General features: G+C 37.6%; 1 protein-coding gene across 1 annotated transcript in view; it reads right to left on the minus strand.

The window, feature by feature from the left end:
* CHODL (chondrolectin) overlaps positions 1–20,772 on the minus strand; it is a 456,335-nt gene that overhangs the window by 224,877 nt on the left and 210,686 nt on the right. The window contains exon 4 of the mRNA XM_050782173.1: positions 20,347–20,450. The gene's annotated coding sequence lies outside the window, so the exon portion shown is untranslated. The remainder of the gene's footprint in view (positions 1–20,346; positions 20,451–20,772) is intronic.

The raw sequence follows: 20,772 nt of genomic DNA on the forward strand, positions 1-20,772 counted from the left end.
TTTTTTTTAAGTTTGTATATTTCCCTCTTTTCAGACTGGTTATTGCTGCTAAGTGTTCTAATGTTTATGTCAGATACCCTACAACTGTCAAACATTCTACAAGTTCGTTTCCTCTATATGTATTATCTACTCATTTATTCTTTTTATTAGTCTCTCTTTATTCTCTCTGATCTTAGAGAGCTTCTGCAAGTGATCCTCCATCACGGATTTAATCCTTTTATGGTATTAACTCTACCTTTCACTATACACTTAATACTTCTCATTATTACTTCTATCATTATGTTACCTTTCCATCTCAACCTCTGTCTTCCTAATGACTTTCTGTTTCTATTTAATAGAGGCCAGAACTTCATAGTGCTATAAAAGATGGTAGTATTCTAATAATTTTTTCTGTCTCCTGCTATGGATAATTTGAAAAGATTGTTCTTACTCTACCATTTTAGGATCTATCCCATCTTCATTTTAGAAGACTTTTGAGAGTTCTTCCATTTACATTATCTACTCCTGCTAACAAAATAAGAATTTTCCATATCTAAAATTTTTTAAAAGTCAGAGTACATACATTTCACTTAGCCCAACTTTCTATTTACTTGAGTGCCAATTAAATCTCCTTCTAAGACATAGGATAGATTCATGTATAAGTTTTCTAATTATTAATATCAGAACTAGCAGGATTTAATCCAATGTAGGTCTGTTGGAGTTAAAATATAATTCTTACTCATTCCCATAATCTGATATTGTGAAAATATGTTATATAGGGAAATCTAAAATCTCCAGAAGGTAATGCTACCAGAATTCTTCATACCTTTATTGGGCACAGTAACCTTCTAGATACCAGCGTCTTCAAAATTGTTTTAGTTTTAGGTGTGGTTTTAGATATTAAAATAGGTACAAAATCTGCATGGATAAAATATTATTGGTAATAATTGAATACAGCAGGGCAATGCTATTCAAGCTGCCACAAATAGTAAAATCTTTGCAATAGAACTCTAGCCAGTTTCCTGGCTAATATTAACATTCTAATTATTTTATGGAAATTTTACTGAAGTCACTCATATCTGCCAAATCAAAAAAAGAGTTTATTTTTACAATTATAACATCAGGTAACAGACAAAAATTAGAAAAGCTTTCAGATATTGCCTTAAATTTTTCTTCATGATAATATATATAACAGAACTGTTTTCAATCAAGATGGAAAGAAGACTGTGATTTCTGATAAAGTGAAACTGAACAACGGAAGACCTATCGCTGTCCCACTCTAGTGCCTAGGCAGAGCTTCCAGGCCACAGTGCAGGGAAAGGAAACTCAGGCAGAACCCAGTGGTCTTCCTGAGTTGAACTGAGTTAGGAGTCCAAGGAGGCCAAGGTGGCTAGAGTTCATAGGGCAGAGTGCCGGAGCATAGAGTCCTGGACAAAGAGCAAGCCCCTGAAATATGCAGAGGATATAACTTGAGCCTCAGCAGAGATTAACCTCAGCAGAGTGTTAATCTTTGCATGTGTGTGAGGAAACTACACAAAGTCAAGGAGAAAATGCCAAAACGATTACAAATAATATTCCCAGGGCTGACACATAACCAGGAATAGTTTGTGCTCCTACTAGCCAGACTGAAAAAAATCTCAGAATTCACAGGTCATTAGGTAGAGTACTCAGAAAGGTATTGCCTTAGTAATAAAGGATAATTAGCCCCAGACTACAGGTTTCTATGATCTTACCTAACAAAGCTCAAAAGCAAGACTCTGATAAAAGTTTCCAAGTAATGTAACTACATCCCAGAATAAAGGTCAAGAATATTTGTAGGAATATAAAAATAATCAAGATAAAATGTATAATGTCTGTCAGCCAAGTAATAATTAGTAATAATTACCAAATATGCAAAGGTGGAAAATATGATCTTGGATGAGGAGAAAGAAATCAATCAATAGAAACAAATCAAAAATGTCACAGATGCTACAATTTGTACATAAGGACATTAAAACACACCACAATTCCATATATTCAAGAAAATAAAGAAAAGATTGAGCATGTTAGGTAAAGACATCGAAGAAAAAGAAGATCCAAATTGAATTTTCAAGATAAAATTTTAACATCTGCGATTTAAAATGCACTGAACAAAATTAATAGCAGATTAGGTTTCAAAGAATAAAGATCAGCAAATATGAAAACATAGCACTAGAAACTGTCTAAAATGGAAACACAAACTGAAAAAGACTGAAAAAGAAGAAGTAATACAGCATTAACAAACTGTGGGACAACTTCAAGCAGATGAGTATATATGAAATTGAAGTACCCAAAGGAGAAGTGAGGGAAAAGAAAAAACTGTTTGAAGAAACAGTGGCCTAAAATTTTCCAAATTTGAGGAAAATTGCAAATTTATTGATCCTAAAAGCTCAACACACTTCAAGCACAAGAAATACCAAGAAAACTACACCAAGGCAGATGATGATCAAATTTCTTAAAACCAGTTATAGAGAGGAAGTCTTAAAAGCAGAGGAAAAAAAAAAAAAAAAGATTTCTCAAAAATTTAAACAGACATGCAAAAGGCATGTAGATTAACAGGAGTGTGAGAATCTTTCTTATGTACAATAAATTTTAAAAATATTAGGTAAAATGATGAAAGGTAATAATGATAACATAAGGATATTAGTAATACTCCATATTTCTTTATTGAGAGCTTATGATGTGCCAAAAACTGTGCTTAGAAAAGTTTTTAGACTTTATTAGAAATAAAATGAAAATGGATTGTGGTTTTTGTTGCCAATTGAATTATGTATTATTTATTAAAGCATAATATTAGTTAAAAAAAAAAGCAGAGAAAAAAACATTATGTGTAGGGAAACAAAGGTAAGAATGAAAATAGATTTCTTATCAAAAACAATGCAAGCAAGCGATAGAATGTATTTAAAATACTGAAGGAAAAAAAACTCACCACCTAGTGTTCTATACCCAGCCAAATTATCTTTCAAAACAAAAAAAGTCCTTCAGGAAAAAGGAAAAGTGATACTAAATGGAAAAATGGGTCTACACAAGGAAATAAGGAACACAGAAAATAGTAAACATACAGACATATATAAAGGTTCATCTAAAAACAAAACTGATTTTTCAATCTTCTGCTAGTAAGACCTCTCTCCCTGAAATGTTGCAAAGGTCTGAATAGAACTTATGGTTCTCTGCAATCCAATAGCAGTGGGCAAAAAGAGGTCTGGAGTCACGCATTGGGAGTCTGATAACTGTTTCTCTCATCTGAGATGATGTACTGTGGTACAGCAACCAGGTCTCTCTAAAATGCCTACACAAGTAGCCAGCTGAGGCTTTCTCTCCCTCTCTAGTCAAAGAGAATATACCTAAACTCAAATTTTCATGTTACTGGTGGTTTTTTCCTCCCTGGAGACAGGACTTCGGTCTCCTACAGACCTCACATAGTATCTAAGTACTGGGCTTCAAGATTACCCAGACAATTTATACAGAAAGCTGTCTTCTAAATTCAGATTGCCTGGTGACCCAGTAGTCTATTGTAGGCCCGCTGACCATTGTTGTTCTTACACTTACTCAATAGAAGAAAGAATCACAGGAGAATGGAGACCCACCACGCTAATGCAAATACATTCCATTTGTATTAGACCACCCAGGCCATGGCATTAACTCCATGACACGAAGAAAATGCAGGCACTATATGCTTCTTTCCTTCTTATTGGCTCTTAACTGGTAGACTTTCCCCAGTAAATCCTTTTCCATAAATCTTAGTCCATATTCTGTGGCTTCTGGAAGACTTCCCAAGCCCTGCTGCCTGACAAGTGGTAGTGACCTCGAAGGGCTACACTTGCACCACACTTTGTCTTTTATATTCAAGATGATGACATCAATTACTATGTATTTCAGGTCACCCGGTGCACAGAGAAGAGAAACTCTTATGTTTTTTAACAGATTTCAAGGTGCCAAGGAGGCAAAGTTTGCATGACATATTGCAACAACTTTTGTTTCCTAACATTTCCATTATTACATATTATAGAAATCATCTTATAAGAATAGAATACCTTCATCCTGACTGTACCGTGCTTTCCTACACGTGGCTGAGAAGCATAGGCATTCCCAGAATAAAGCACAGTCATAATGTGAACGACAAGAGAAACAGTGGGCAAGTTTGCCAAGTCATTGGATGGGCCACTCATAGGGTTCTCAATTCAATTTTATATACCTTAGAGTCAGTGGAAATTCCTTTCAGATTCTGAAATTAGGTTGATGCTCAAACTTATGTTAAGATGTTATAAGGTTTTTTCTTTTTTCTATTTTTTTAAGCATTTTTGTGAGAACATAGTACAGACTATGTCAGCCGAACTTAAGCTGTGTTATTTTAAATGAGAGGTCTTTGAAGTCACATTGTATGTGTGCATCTTGTTTCTTTTCCTTTATGTTGAGCTCTTTCCCAGATATTTTAATGATCCCTCATGTAAATATGTTCTCAACGGTTCTGTCTCACAAGTTCTTCAGAAACATAGAGTTATCCAGATCCAAGGCTATACCCTGCTATACCCATAAAATAACTTTGACAACTGAAAAATGCAAATGGGCTGTCACTCCCACATTTCTGCTGCTGGGTGTAAACTACTACGTTCCACTCATTCTCTAAGTGATAATGATTTGGTTCCTGCAGTCAGAGGTCACAGGACTGTCACCCAGTGGTATCTTACCATAAGTAAATCCAAACATTGATATTAATTAAAGTTGCAATATTATTTTGTGGCAGGATGCTATGGGAGGAATCAGTTTTGATACCACCCGAAGAAAACAAGAAATAAATGGTTCTTTTAAAATGTATATCAGATAATGTCAAACTTCTGCACAAAACCATCCATTTCCCAGTTCACTCAGAGATAGACTACAATGACCCAAATGATCTCCTGCCTCTGTCCTTATCCCCACCTCACTCACAGTGTACCAGCTGCTGTGTTCACATTGAAATGCAGGTCACTGCTTTTATGGTCTTTGCATTACCTATTCCTTAAATTTTGAACTTTCTTGTCCAAAATATTTTGTGTTACATTTTCTCTGCTCCATCAGGTCTCCATTGGTATATCACCCTGTCAGTTCAGCCTTTCCTAACCCCCAATATTAAGTATCATCCTCTGACCTCGTTTACTCCTGTTTTTTTTCTTTTTTCTTTTTTTCTTTTCTTTTCTTTTTTTTTTTTTTTTTTTTTTTTTTTGAGACGGAGTCTCGCGCTGTGTCACCCAGGCTGGAGTGCAGTGGCGCGATCTCGGCTCACTGCAAGCTCCGCAAGCTCCACCTCCCGGGTTCACGCCATTCTCCTGCCTCAGCCTCTGAGTAGCTGGGACTACAGGCGCCCGCCACCACGCCCGGCTAGTTTTTGTATTTTTAGTAGAGACGGGGTTTCACCATGTTAGCCAGGATGGTCTCGATCTCCTGACCTCGTGATCCACCCGCCTCGGCCTCCCAAAGTGCTGGGATTACAGGCTTGAGCCACCGCTCCCGGCCTCTTTCTTTTCTTTTTTTTTTTTTTTTTTTTTGCATAGCATTCATCAGAATTTAATATGTGATGCACACACATGCTTGTTTATACTTATTCTCTCCCTTCCATGATGTAAGCTTATGAGAACAGGAATTTGTTCCCTTTTGTTCACTGCTACATTTTAAACACTAAAAAGGACACTAACACCAAATAAGCACTCAATAGCTATTTTCAAGTGAATGAATGCCATGCAAATGTCATGCCATCACCTTTAAGAGAACTGCTTTCCAGGTTCCATCAGCACAAGGTGGACAATAGAGTGTAATTACATGTTGATGGAATTCTGGGCCACAGTTTGGAGAGACAGTGCTAGCTTTTAAAAGTTCTGGTATCTTCTGTTCAGTGGAAAGAAGAAGAGAAACATATTTTCAAATAAGTAATTGCACACCAGATGTTAGGGTACATTGATTTGCTCCAGTAAGGGGATCACATTTGAAACAGCAGTTTCATTTGAGGTAACCACCTGTCATTTTCCTGAAGTCATCTATCTTCAGCACCAGCCATATTGGAGAGATAAATGAGAATGGAGTAGCAATCAATTCCCCCGAATCTTTCAAATATTGTATTGTGGCACTAATCTCTAATGATTCTCTAGTGATTCAGCATTGTTTGGGTCAAAAACCTATTTTCTCCCCTTTACAACTTTATTGTATGCATTCTATATTTTCTTAACTTCTTAATGGTATTTTTAAAATGTTTTTAAATGATAAAAATTGTATACATTTATGATATATGTATATTGAAACATGTATATATTAATAATGGGTAAATACAGCTAATTAAAATATGCATTATTTCATATACTTATCATTTTTGGAGTGTGAACACCTAAGATCTACTCTCCTAGCAATTTTTAAGTATTCAATTCATTGTTATTAACCACAGTTACCATGTTGTACAATATATATCTTGACCTTATTTCTCCTCTCTAACTAAATCTTTTATCCTTTACTAACATCTTCCCAATTTTCCCCTACCTGGTTGGAATTCTGTTTATCAGCTCACTCGCCATAAGCCCATGACTGGTGATCCACAGTAGCATTGTAAATTAGTGTCTATTCACTATTATTTGGCAGTACCAAATAATCATATAAATGACACAACTGTGATGGCAAGTAGAAATAGAATAATTTGAAAATCCTAGAATGAAGGTTCACAGCATATGCTTGTTTTTTCTCAAAGGTACTTTGAACTCTCTTCATTCATAGATGCTGAGTCATTGGATCGATCCATTTGATAATTAGGAAAAAGGCTATAGATTCTCTAACAGTGTAATTTATTGGGCCTGGAGTAGAATCTTAGTGGACTGACCAGCTATTTTATCCCCCTCTACCTAATACAAGATGCAAGTAAGCCTGGCCTCTGCCTCTCCAGCATTCAACCATCCCCACTGCAACCCAGGAACCAGTTGTACCTGCAGCATTTAATAGTATGCCGATCTACAGAGAGCAATCTCCAAAACCCCTTTCCAAGGGCAATGCAATCGCATTTTTCTCACCCTAAAAAAATCTATTTTTCATGATTTTGGCAAATAAAGTATATCCTGCCCCAACTGGGTCATGTTAGGTAAAATCACCCCAATTTCTGAAGCCTTCTTTAGCTTCTTCTTCTCTATAATTACCAAGGAATTTCTGACATCTCTTTTTATTAAATATGGGCCAATATAGGTTCCAATAAGCTAACTAAGTAAACAATTAAAGGTATTTTCAGAGTGAAAACGAGGTAAGTTGCCTTAGTAAGGAATTTCCCACAGGTTAAAGACTTACGGCATCTTTATGCAAAGAGAGAACAACTTTTCCAGATAGGGGAAGTGGGTCTGCATTGGTTGCCATGAGAAGTTCAGTGGTATTGGCAGTTTCAGCTTCACTGGGGCTTCTTATTCTCCTAGATATTGCCAGCCCAATTCTGAGTTTCCATTTTCATATAAGAGACATTTGAACTAAAATTTTGACTGTATTCTAATTTAGTAACTAATTAGGTCAAACTATTCATTGGGTTCTTGACTGACTCAGCCCTATGACTTCAAACAGTTGTTGAATCTTTGGCCAAGTAATAAAACATTTATGCCTTGCTGAAAATCTAGAAACTTACCCTTGGTTATTCTCCTCTGATCTGCCCAGTACTATTAGAAAAAGCCACCCCGCTACATGACCTTAAATCCCACATACCTCTACTATTTTCCTAAGGTAGCAAACATTGGATTTACCAAAATTTTGCCTTCAAAGGGTACTTTATTATAAATTGACCACAGATTAAAATTTTAAATAAGTGTCTTATTATTGAATACAATAAATTTCAGGATTTTTTTTCCAGAATCCTCAAGAGATTTCCACTGTCTTCAGTCCTACTATATCAGATCACATCCATTTCTATTCCTGGTAACAATTTCTGCATTCTTCATTGCAGCCAACAGAAGCCTAATCCAGTTTACTTAAACAGAAGAGGGATTTTCTGGAAGGACACTTAGTTAGTTATGTGTTTCTATGTAACAGATTATCCAAAGCTTAACAATGGAAAACAACGAGCAGATATAATATGTCACGGTTTCTGTGGGTAATGACATCAGTTTCTGTGGGTAATGGCTCAGCTGGGGGTTTCTGGCTAGAGGTCTCTCACAAGACTCCAAGCAGGTCTAGCCAGCCTCCAGCCTCACCTGAAGGAGGATCTGTTTTCAAGCTTACTCACATGAGTTAACACACCTCTGGTCCATGCTGCTTGTTGTCCAGACATGGACTACCAACCAGGTAGTTCCTTGCCATGCAGGTCTCTGTAAGGTCATTTACAAAATGTCATTTGGCTTTTCTCAGGGCAGGCAAGAGAATGCGTACACCGATGACAGAAGTCACGGTCTCTGTGTAGCCTAATCTCAACAGTAACATCTCATCACTTTTGCCATATTCTATTTGTTAGAAGTGAGCCATTAGGTCCAGCCCACATTCAAAGAGAGAAGATTACTCGAGGGCACAAGAATCAGCAGGGAGAGATCACCAGGGGCTATGTTAGAGCCTGCTTGCCACAGATCTCCAGTACCTTACATAATTGACAAGGGGGCTAGAGAAGCCTCCCACAAAGCCCCAGGATCCAAGAGAGGCTAAAAGCTAATAACACAGCCAGGTCATGTCCCAGAGATGATGTGACTGCAATGCTATCACAGGACACTTCCTGTTTTTCTCACTAGCACTGCTGCACGCCTGGACTTTACTCCATAGTGCCCACTAACTTGAAAATCTTTTAATTAATGATAAGATTCAATGTCCTGGGCTTGAACATTCATTTGCTTGAGGCTAACTCAGTTACCTGAGCCCTAGCTGCTAGGGCATTGAGAGAGGAATATCTGCCTCCTTTGTCTCTTTGTGGGAAGTGGAGCCTACCTGAGGCTCCCCCCAAAACAGGAAGGTTCCAGATTCCAGATGAGTAGAAATAAACAATCAGACAGAGACTTAGTTAAATTTACAGATAGATAAAATATCCCTTATACATGTTAAATGTATACAAAGTTTCCTAAATTGTTGTCTTTTTGCACATAAAAACAAGTAAAGGTTACTATTTTGATTAAAGTTTCAAAATGTTTATGTTTTCATAACATATCTCTCTGTCTTCAATGAAACTCATTTCATTCTTCTGTTTCTAAACAATTTAAAATATATACAGGATTGTTTAATCTGGTTTCATAATATATTCAAACAATGTCAGACATGTGGCCAAAGTGTCTGGCTGCAAGCAAGGTGTCATTCTAATGCCATAAATTAAAGTAGGAATTTGTACACCCCCCACCTCAATATCTGTGTTTAACACATTGCCTAGAGTCTGACTGATTCATGAATTATCACTCATGTTATTTAAAACTGAGATTCCTATAAATAGTATTGCTTTAGGAGAGATGATATTGGTTCATTCATACCCATGTGAAAGTGACTTCTCACCTCATTTTCTTTGATTAGAAAAAAATTAAAGAGGCCATAAGAACTCTAAGAAATTAAAGAAAGTGAGAAAGAGAAAGCATAATGGATAACATAAGATGCTAAGCTCACTTCACAATTTTTCGTGTGCAATTCTAAACCAGACCACGCTCAGGGAATAAAAAGAGACAATGAATTTATAAAATCTACTTTCATTTTTATCATGGAAAACAGGTATGCCAGTTATTATTTACCCTAACTGACAAAACATATATCTGTCTATAAACCAGGCTGGGCTAAATAAGTGGCTTTGAAATCACTTATTCAACAATATTCAGCAAATATTTGCTGGATGTATATTATGCAGTAGTAACTGTCCAGCCACTGGAGATAAAGTAGTTAACAAACCTAGTTTGTTTTTTTTTTTCATTTTATTTTTTTAGATGAGTTTTGCTCTTGTTGCCCAGGCTAGAGTGCAATGGTGCGATCTCGGTTCATTGCAACCTCCACCTCCCAGGTTCAAGCGATTCTCCTGCCTCAGCCTCTAAAATAACTGGGATTACAGGCACCTGCCATCATGCCCACCTAATGTTTTGTATTTTTAGTAGAGATGGGGTTTCACCATGTTGATCAGGCTGGTCTCAAACTCCTGATCCACCCACCTTGGCCTCCCAAAATGCTGGGATTACAGGCGTGAGCCACCGTGCCTGGCAAAACAAGCCTAGTTCTTGATCTTATGAAACTTACTTGTAAAAATAGATAATAAGTTACACAGATGGGAGAAAGAAAGAGAAGGAAGGAAGGAAGGAAGGAAGGAAGGAAGGAAGGAAGGAAGGAAGGAAGGAAGGAAGGAGGGAATGGAGGGAGGGAGGGAGAGAGGGAGGGAGGGAGGGAAAGAAAGAAAGAACTAAAGGAAATAATAAGGTGCTGTGATAGAGAATAACAAATAGGGAGAGATAGTTAACTTACTTGTTCAAAAAAATTCCCAACAAAGAGATGACATTTAAGCTCATACTGAAATATGAGGTTTCTTTCATTGTTGTATTTGTATTGATACCAATTAAAGGAACTGTGTCTTAGTCAGTTTGAGCTGCTACAACAGTATGTCATGACCAGGTGGCTTAAACAATAGAAATTTATTTCTTACAGTTCTGGAGGCTAGAAGTTCAGAATCAACGTGCTGGCTCATCCAGTTTCTGGGGAGGGGACACCTCCTGGCCTGCAGATGGCCACCTTCTTGTTGTATCCTCCTTTGGTAGAGAACAGAGAGACGAAGCAAGCTCTCTTGTATTTTCTTATAAGGGCACTAAGCCCATTCATGAGGGCTCTACTCTCATGATCTAATTACCTCTCAAAAGCCCCACCTCTTAGTACCACCACGTTAGGTGTTAGAATTTCAACATATGAACTTGAGAAGGGTTACAAGCATTCAGTCTACAGCAAACTGAAATCACTTTGGGGGTCACATCAAGGTACACAATTGAGAAGCAAGCTAAAAAGAACAGAGACGTGGTTAATATTAAAAGGCATCACACTTTGCCTAAGTTCCTGTTTCCTAGCACTCATTTCAAGGTGAAATGCTCATTATCTATGTTAAAAGTAACATATATGAATCATGCCAAAGTTTAAGTCATTCACATGTGATTCTTCTATGTAACTATAGAGCAGTATTATCATCATTAATTTGTATTTTGCTTTCCTTCAATGACTCCGAAATCTATAATGAGAAGACAATTATTTAGATCCATGCCTATTTCGTTTAATGATTGCTATTAAAAAAAACTAATGAAAAGACATGTTATTTCTGGACAGAATTTTTTTATTTATTGTTATTATCACTTTTTAGAGACAGGGTCTTACTCTGCCACACAGGCTGGAGTACAGTGGCACCATCATGGCTCACTGCAGCCTCAAATTCCTGGCCTCAAGTGATCCTTCCACCCCAGCCTCCCAAGTAGCTAGAATGAGAGGCATGTGCCACCACACTCAGCTAATTTTTTTTTTTTTTTTTTTTTTTTTTTTTTGCATAGCGATGGGGGTCTCACTATGTTGTCCAGGCTAGTTTCAAACTCCTGGCTTTCAGCAATCCTCCCACCTCAGCCTCCCAAAGCACTGGGATCACAGACATGAGCCACTGTGCCCAGCCTGGACAGATAATTTTAAAGATATTACTTGCTTCTTTCTTATCTTTCTAAAAACAGAAGAGGCAAATTTTATAAAATTTTATTTTAACTATCACATACTTCAAAAATGAATTTTGAAATATGTCAAAAACAAAAGTAAAGATTGTGTTTAACCTTTGTCTACAAACTTTCACGTGGAGTTGAAGTTAAGAATGTGCATCCTCCACATTACAGTGCACATAGTCAGCATTCCAGAAACAACTTAGGAGAATCAAATGGATTCCATTTCTATTAAACATCCTTTGATTCCTTTTAATCAGCTTTGCACAAAAGAACCAATGTTGGCATGTGAAGAAAGCAAAGGAGTGCATTTTCTGAATGTTAATGCACATAATAGAGGGAAAGTCACATTTGTTATAACCCTGCCATAAAGTGGAGCTGTAATCTCACCATGCATCTGTTCCATATGCCATCAATTAGTTTGATGAAAACAGGCTAACAGTGCAGGAGTGATTAGCAGCAAAGATTAAATTCACTTCATTTTTAATTACAAATCTTTGTCTTTAAAGTTCTATTGGCTTGCAAGAACCCCTACTGTTCTGTCTCTCCTCCACAGTTGATGTGCTTTTTATTCTTCATTCTGAAATTATTAATGCATTTTATTTGGTACTTATTTCTAATTACAGACGTTACCCACAAATGTTACTGATATGCCCATATGCCAGAATAAGCAGAACTAAGACTGTTCAAATCTTACTAATTCAAGTTCAAATGATCTTTAGTAGCAAATGTGGCATCTGTTATATGTAGAGAGCTCTGAGGTTTACGTATTTGTCACTCAACTTACTGGTTTTATCCATTGACTGATTCATTGATCTATTCATTCAGCAAATATTAATTTCATGTGTATTATGTTCTAGGAACTGATACAGATGCTTAGTATATAACACTGAAAAAAACAGACATAAATCCTTTACCTCACCAAACCTATATTACAGTGGCTGGAAATAAACCAATCGTTAGGGGCTGAATCACATCACCCAAAATTTACATGTTGAAGTCCCAATCCCCAGTATGTCAGAATGTAATAGCATTCGGAGATAAGGTATTTAAAGAGGTATTTAAGTTAAAATGAGGTCTGTAGGGTAGGCCCTAGTCCAATATGACTCATGTCCTTATAAGAACAGGAAATGTGGACACAGACGCACACACACTGAGAGTGAGGAAAGACCGTGGAAGATGAAGGGAGAAGGCAGCCCATTCGAGTCAAAGAGTGAAAGCCTCAGAATCAAATGAACGCGGCTACACTTTGATCGCAGACTTCTAGCTCCCAGATCTGTGAGAAAATAAATTTCTGTTGTTAAAGCCATCCAGGCTGGGGGTATTTTGTTACGGCAGCCCTAGCCAACATGCCAATTAACGCAACAAAAATAAATAAAAATTTTAAAAAAAATTATATCATATCTTGAAAATTAAGAATGCTATAAAAATATATATTGAAACAGAACAAGGAAGTAGAGGGACATTTATTTATTTCCGTCTCTGAGAAAATTATTGTAAAATATGGGTACCTGCCATTTCTATAAAAATAAGATGACTGCCAGAGGGGCTTTCGAAGAAAAAGAAATATTTTCATAAGGACTCTACCACATCAAGTATTTTCCTCTATCATTCTATTTTTCTTAATAATCACAGAGCAAAATATGACAATGTATGCACATGCTTTATACCACTAAAATTGTTTAATGTGTTTCATATAGAAGGTTAAGCTAGCCAAGTGACCAGGAGTGACACAGGCTGTCTGATATTTTGGCATTTTATTCGATAAATTTTTAGAAGAAACATAAATGTCTACTTTTAAATCTTTGGTTTTTTAAAATGTGTTGCTAGGTGTTTTGAATCTAAAACTCAGTACTTCTGAACCTGATTAGCAGAATCAAGAACAACACAGCTACTTAAAAACTGAGAATCATTTTTTTCTGTAACTATTGAAACATCAATTATTTTGTTCTTTTGGTTCTGGAAGGTATCACTTTGGCGTGCAGGCTAGGTCAAGCAAGTATAAGTCCCAAGATATAGTCACAGCTCTTGTGATTGCTCAACATTAATTAAGTAATGCAAATGCACATAGTTCTGGCTTGTAAAGTATTCTATTTAATACTGTGAAATTCTCTGGGTCAATGAGTGATGGGACTGCAGAAGGCATATCTCTGATAAAACAATGCAAGTCCACCATCCTCTACGGATTAACCAAATAAACTCCCATGTCATTACGGTTCTGCATGGACTTTTCTAGGAGGATAATACTCAATCAAACAGGACTTCTAAAGACTGGCAAAGTGCTTCATGATATCATCAAAGAATGAGGTAAGGAGTGATTCAGTGGATTTGGCCGTACTCTTTACCTTCCTTCCCACCATGTCAGGCACACCCTGCCAGTTCCAGAAAAGTGCCATCCATAGACTTCCCATCTTCAGAACTTCTGCTTTTCAGTCAGGCAGGAAAGCAAAAAAGCAAAATGCTCCCACTTGAGAACATCCTTGGATTCGCTCATGAATCAGGCAGAAATTTCATTATACTCAATTTTTATGTTTTCTTATGCACATGATCCTAAATAAACCAGTTTAGAATTTTTATTTCACCTGAATTTCTACATCTTGTAGGTCAAAGTTCATGACTTGCATCTTGCCCTACCTTTTCTCCACCACTGTTATGCCGACAGGTCTATCTATACCAGGATATAACATTCAAAATCAAAGGAAGAATAGGATACCAGGAGTGTGTAGGCAAACAAGTGAGACCACGTCTTTATTATCATGGTTAGAAGGATTTCCAAAATATATTCTAAACATTTAGGTCTTGAATCTCCTCATTAGCAACTAAGTTAATTAAAAAAGAAATGGGTAGCATTTTTTGTCGTTGCAGCAAAAAAAATTTTTTTTTAAAGAAAAAGAAATGAGGAGTTTTAGTTGGAAATGCAGGAAATAAAAAACACTCATGTCTGAATCTCTGGCCAATAATTTCAACATAGTAAACAAATACATTGTAAAAACAGTGTAAGATAACCAAAGTTATTCTCATAGAGGGACTGTCTCTTGCCTTGTCTTTTACTATAACTAATCACTAGTTTTGCACGCTTTGAAAATCAGATATACTGTGCCATTTCATCTCCTTTCCAAGACGTGTTTATATTCCATAGCAATTCTTTCCAGGAAAGTCATGTGTGTACTGTTTTACTGATCCTCACATTTTCTGGATGAGAGAGGTGGAATGTAAAAATATTTATATTTTGTAGATCAAAAATATGAAGGTCATGTACAAGGTAAAGGGTAAATACTGCTATAAAACCTGCTTATGACTCTCCTGCCAATGTAATTAGTTAAGGGGAGAGAACAAGTTAAAGCATTTTTGCCAAAGATAATCCAGGGGACAAACTCAGAACAGTATGAGGCACCGTACCTGCCCCAGCCAGGCTCCTCTTTACCGACAAGAGTGGACCCAGATGCACAGCCAACAACTCCACACATGTGTCACTTAGTTGCCCTTCATTCCTGATTGGGTTCGCGACATCCTTTTTGTTACTCAAGCTCAGCACTGGTCCCTGGCCCACGCTTTTCCCACCCCTGCCTGCTACCGTCTCTGCAGGGTGGCCTCATCCTGTATGACTACCAGCTGGAACTGGCTCCCGTAAATAACATCTCTCTCAATCTAGCTCATACCACAACCAACTGGCCACCCAGTTGTTCACAGCAGCTAAGCCCCCACACCGCCTCCCCTTGAGAGCAGCTCCAGCTGGGGAATCTCTTTGTAGTGAGCCAGTCCCCACCCCCTTATCCCCAGCTGGTGTCAGCCAGTTGCTACAGCTAAGCAATCAGACCCACCTGTACCCTGACATAGGCCAAACCCAAGGACGCTGGTGAAGTAAGTGGGTTATCCCTCCTTTAAGTGCTCTTAGATACTCCAGTGCTGGCCATGACCCACTCTTGCTCTCATATAACTATGAGATCATTCCTATGAAATCTTTCATTAGGCACTTGGGCAACAGCAGTTACCAGCTTAACATGTGCCTGCCTTCCTCCTTCCCAGACCTTGCCCTTTTACGCTTATCTCTTAAGACGAGTGGAGAAAGCATTAAAGTTGGAATCCAGAGACTGGGTTCCAAAGGAACTTGAGCAACTAACCTCTAAGAGTCTCTGTTTATTGTGAAGACTAAACAAGATAATGCTTATTGGAGTTTAGAACAATACACAACATCTAGGAGTTGGTTTCTCTGTATGAGTTAACTGAAATGTTGAACTGAGTTTAGAAAAGCATTCCCATGACAAAAGAACAAAGGAATAAGAGTGAAATAATGGGCATGGAGGATTTCTTGGAAAGTCGACCAATCTAACTACTCAAAAGTAACTAGAAACTTGTGGCTGGGGGAATGGAAAAATTAGACTCCCTAGTGCCTATTTTTCTCCTTAAAACCTTCCTATAGATTAATTTCAAGATGTCCAAATCTCAAGGAGGAAATGTAGCAGATCAAAAAAAATAGCCCCTCAAAGATATTCACATCAAATGCCTGGAGCCTGTGAATATTATCTTATTTGAAAACTTGTCTCATTTGCAGATGTAATTAAATCAAGAATCTCAAGATGAAATCACTCTGGATTATCCAAGTGTGTCCTAAATCAAAAGAAAAATATTCTTATATGAGAAAGACAAGAAAATGTGACACAGAAGAGGAGGCAATGTGGCCATGGAGGCAGATACTGGAGTGATGCAGCCATAGGCCAAGGAAAGCCTGTAGCTGCCAGAAGCTGAAAGATTCAAGGGAGGAAATCTTTCCTGGACCTTTGAAGAAAGTATGACCCAGGTGACACCATGATTTCAGATTCTAACCTGCAGAAATGTGAGTGAATAAGTTTCTGCTGTTTAACACCACAAAGTTTGTGACAGTTTGTTACAGCAGTCCCAGGAAAATAATACAGTGATCGTGACAGAAGCAAGTGATCTGATATCGCTTCTTATAATAGCACTAATTTCATGGGGTGTTGGTTGGGGGCTTCACCCTCATGACCTCACCTAAACCTAATTGACTCCCAAAGGCCTTACCTCTAAGTAACATCATGTTAGGAGTTACCCTTTCAACATACGAATTTAGGGTGGAGAGGACACAAATATTCAGATGATAACACTGGCAGTGATGTTTTAGGAGCACAGATTCCTTTGGGGGGAATGACTTGGTTCTCTTTCCTCCAGTATCATACATTCTCCTACCCTTTTCCACTCATGAAGGGATGTTTTTATATTCTCCACTATGACGTGGTAGGAAAAACACAGACTGATCATACAACTTCTAAACATTTCTAATTATCACTGTGGTTATTAACACTGCCACTCTGAAATCTACATATTTCCTCACTCAACTAAGCTATATAAAATATATATTAAGAAACTTTTAGTTGATATCACTGAGGATCAAAGTGAAGAAATGTATAGATGATTTGTGAACATACAATCCAGAATCTGAAGTCCTTTGAGCTAAGGTGAACTGGTCTACTTCACTCCAGTGGGGAAAGAAGAACAAGTCCCATGTTACCTTTTCTCAGTCTGGAAGGAAACTGTTTGCTGGACAAGGTAGACTAGAGTTGGAATCAGAAAATACATAATCAGGAGTATGAGGGCAGTAAAGCTCAAATTATGATGCATATGTCTGGGGTACTGAAACCAGGATGAGAGCTCTCTTGATTGTCACTTAGCATCAAGAATTACACACTCTTATTTTCCCTTTACTACCCTGGCTACTGCTTCTTGGTCTCATTTACGAAACTTCCTCCTGTGGCTGACTTCTACATTTCAGAGTATCTCTGGGTTCAGAATTCTTCCCTAAGTAGTCAGACCTAACCAATGTCATCCAAGGCCATGGTATGAACAATCTCTTTTATGCTGACAACTTCCAAATATATATCTCTAGTCAATCACTTAATATTCAACTAGGGGTCTATAGTGGAGATGTCTGTATTTCAAAATGGACAGATCCAAACAGCTCTCTATAATTCTTCATCCTAACACAAAGAGAAAGAGAAAGCAAGCTCTCTGGTGTCTCGTCATATGTATATAGAGAGAAGGGGGTCTCGCTATCTTGCCCAGGCTGGTCTTGAACTCTTGGGCTCAAGAGATCCTCCCGCCTCAGCCTCCCAAAATGCTGGGATTACAGGTATGAGCCACCACGCCCAGCCATCTTATCTTATAAAGACATGATTCCTATCAGATCAGGGCCTTACTCCTATGACCTTATTTAACATTAATTATTTCCTTAGAGGCCCCATCTCCAAATATAGTTAAAGGTTAGGACCTCAACATATATATTTTGTAGGGACCCAAACATTCAGCCTATAACAAATGCAGTGAAATGAGGCAACTGAAACTGAAGAGGAAACCAGTGTTTTCTATGCTAAGAAGAACTGAAGGGTTTAAAGAATAAAAGGTGTAAATTTATTTTGAGAGATTAAATTATTTTCATCTCTCAAAATTCAAAAGGCCAAAAGAAAAAGGAGGAATTCAGCTTTACCACATATTACTTTGGTGTAAATGATGGATAGTAATTAAATATAGTGGTTCAAATAGACTATGCTTAATATATGAAGGTAACACTGCAATTTGAAATGACTTCAAAACAAATAATTTGACATGTGCTGGCAGCTTTCAGTCACTTTATAGGTGTCTTTTTACCTCCTTACTTTCCTTGACTTAGGCTACAATTTTTCATATTAATTTAATTAAACTGATGCAGATTGATACCCTAGATGACCAGCAACCCCCAGTTTTCTCTTAAATTCTCCATGAAATTTCAAATGAGTAATTGTCTGAGCCAACTAAACAATTTCAAAACTGGTTCTTCAGGGAAAACAGAAAATTTGGGCAAAACCAAAAAGTACCTTTGAAGTCCATTTGCTTCATATCATGTAATTGTTTATAATTATTCACTATCATCCTTCCTTGAAAAAGGATCATTCAATGCCATCTATTTCCACATGACCTGCCAGTCCTTCCAGTAGAGAGAGAGAAGAGTCCCTGGCCTCATGCAGTTGGGGCTCAGCCTTGTGACATGTTTTGGTCAATAGAATGTGGGTAAATGTGACATACACCATATCCAAGCAGAAGCTTTTAGGGTGTTATGAGCTTCTCCCTGCTCTGTTGCTTTTCCTCTGACCAAGAATGGGCAGGTCCCCATAGGGGCTGATTCCTCAGTGTGATATGGCAGGAGACACATGGAGGACAGGCCACAGCTACCGCATACATGTAATGTGCATAACAAGATGAACTCTTGTTTGTAAGTCAGAGATTGTTCGTTACTATAGAAAAATTAATTAATACATCACTAAAATTATTTTTTTAAAAAAACAAAGATATTTAAAAGATGTAAAAGGAAATTTTAAAAGTTTTTTTAAATTTTGTGGGTGTATAGTAGTTATATATAATTATGTGGTACATGAGATATTTTGATACAGGCATACAATGTGTAATAATCACATCAGGTTAAATGGAGGTACTCATCACCTTAAGCATTTATCCTTTGTTTGCATTACAAACAATCCAGTTATACTTTTAATTATTTTAAAATGTACAAGTAAATTATTTTTAATATAGTCTCCCTATTGTGCTATCAAATATTAGATCTTATTCATTCTATCTATGTTTTCAAACCCATTAACCATCCTCACTTCCTCCCCACTATCCTTAAAAGAGAGATTTAAACTTTTTGTAATATTAACTTTGCATTCTCTACATAGGTCTTTCCATAGCACACGATACCAATTTCAAGTAACATCCAAGAATATCTGCATTTATCCTTTTTTTGAGCATTAGCTAGAAAGAAATGGCTTAAAATAATAGTGATAATAACTAGCATTTTTGATATCTTACTATGTAGCAAGCATGGTTAAGAACTTGAACACAGATTATATCATTTCTCACAACTCTACAAAGAATCCTTTGTATCTTTATTGTTTACTTAAGAGTACTAACATATGAAATAGCTCAGTAGCTTTTTCTAAGTCACGTACTTAGCAAGTGGTGTAATTAGAATTGGACAGGCAGATAATAACCAACTCATGGAGGGTATTAGAAGGCTGCAATAGATCAACCAAGCAAGGTGTGTGACCTATTCATTGACTCTTCCAGGAAATCTGAGAGTATTTGGCATAACTGCGATTCCCCACTTTATAAATTTCAGTTTTTATTTTAGATACAAGCACATGTGTAGGACTGTAGGCTGGTGCAAAAATATTTGGGGTTTTTGCCATTACTTTTAATGGCAGTTTTCAATCCACACTTCCCCCACCCTCCCGTATTAGGCCAGTCTCCTGTTGCTATAAAGAAACACCTGAAACTGGGTAATTTATAAAGAAAATAGGTTTAGTTGGCTCACAGTTCTGCAGGCTGTGCAGGAAACTTAGTGCCAGCATTTCCTCAGCTTATGGGGAGACCTCAGGAAGCTTTTACTCATGGCAGAAGATGAAGCAGGAGTAAGCATGTCACATGGCAAAAGCAGGAGCAAGAGAGAGTCGGGGTGAAGGTGCCACACTTCTAAATGACCAGATTTTGTGAGAACTCCCTCACTATTGCAAAGACAGCACCAAGCCATGAAGGATTCACCCCGTGACCCAAACACCTCCAATTAGGCCCCACCTTCAGCATTGCGGATTAAAATTCAACATGAGAACTGAGCAGAGACAAATATCCCTACTATATAATTCCACCCTTGACTTTTCCAAATATCATATCCTTCTCATACTGCAAAATATAATCATACCTTCACAACAGTCCTCCAAAGTCTTAACTCGTTCAAGTATTAACCCAAAAGTTCAAAGTCGAAAGTCTCATCTGAGACAAGGTAAGTCCTTTCCACCTGTAAGCCTGTAAAATAAAAAACAAGTTAGTTACTTCCAAGATACAATGAGGGTACAGGCATTGTATAAACATTGAGGTTCCAAAAGGGAGAAATCAGCCAAAAGAAAGGGGCCTGTACACAAGTTTGAAACCCAGCAGGGCAGCTATTAAATCACAAAGCTCCAAAGTAATCTCCCTGGACTCCATGTCCCACATCCGGGGCACAGTGGTGCAAGGGGGAAGCTCCCAAGGCCTCAAGCAGCAATATACCTCTGGCTTTGCAGTGTTCAGGCTCCACGGCTTCTCTCACAGACTGTTGAGTGCCTGTGAATTTTCTAGGTGCAGGGTG

This window comes from Macaca thibetana, chromosome 3, assembly GCF_024542745.1.
Source record: "Macaca thibetana thibetana isolate TM-01 chromosome 3, ASM2454274v1, whole genome shotgun sequence".
Lineage (NCBI taxonomy): Eukaryota > Metazoa > Chordata > Mammalia > Primates > Cercopithecidae > Macaca > Macaca thibetana.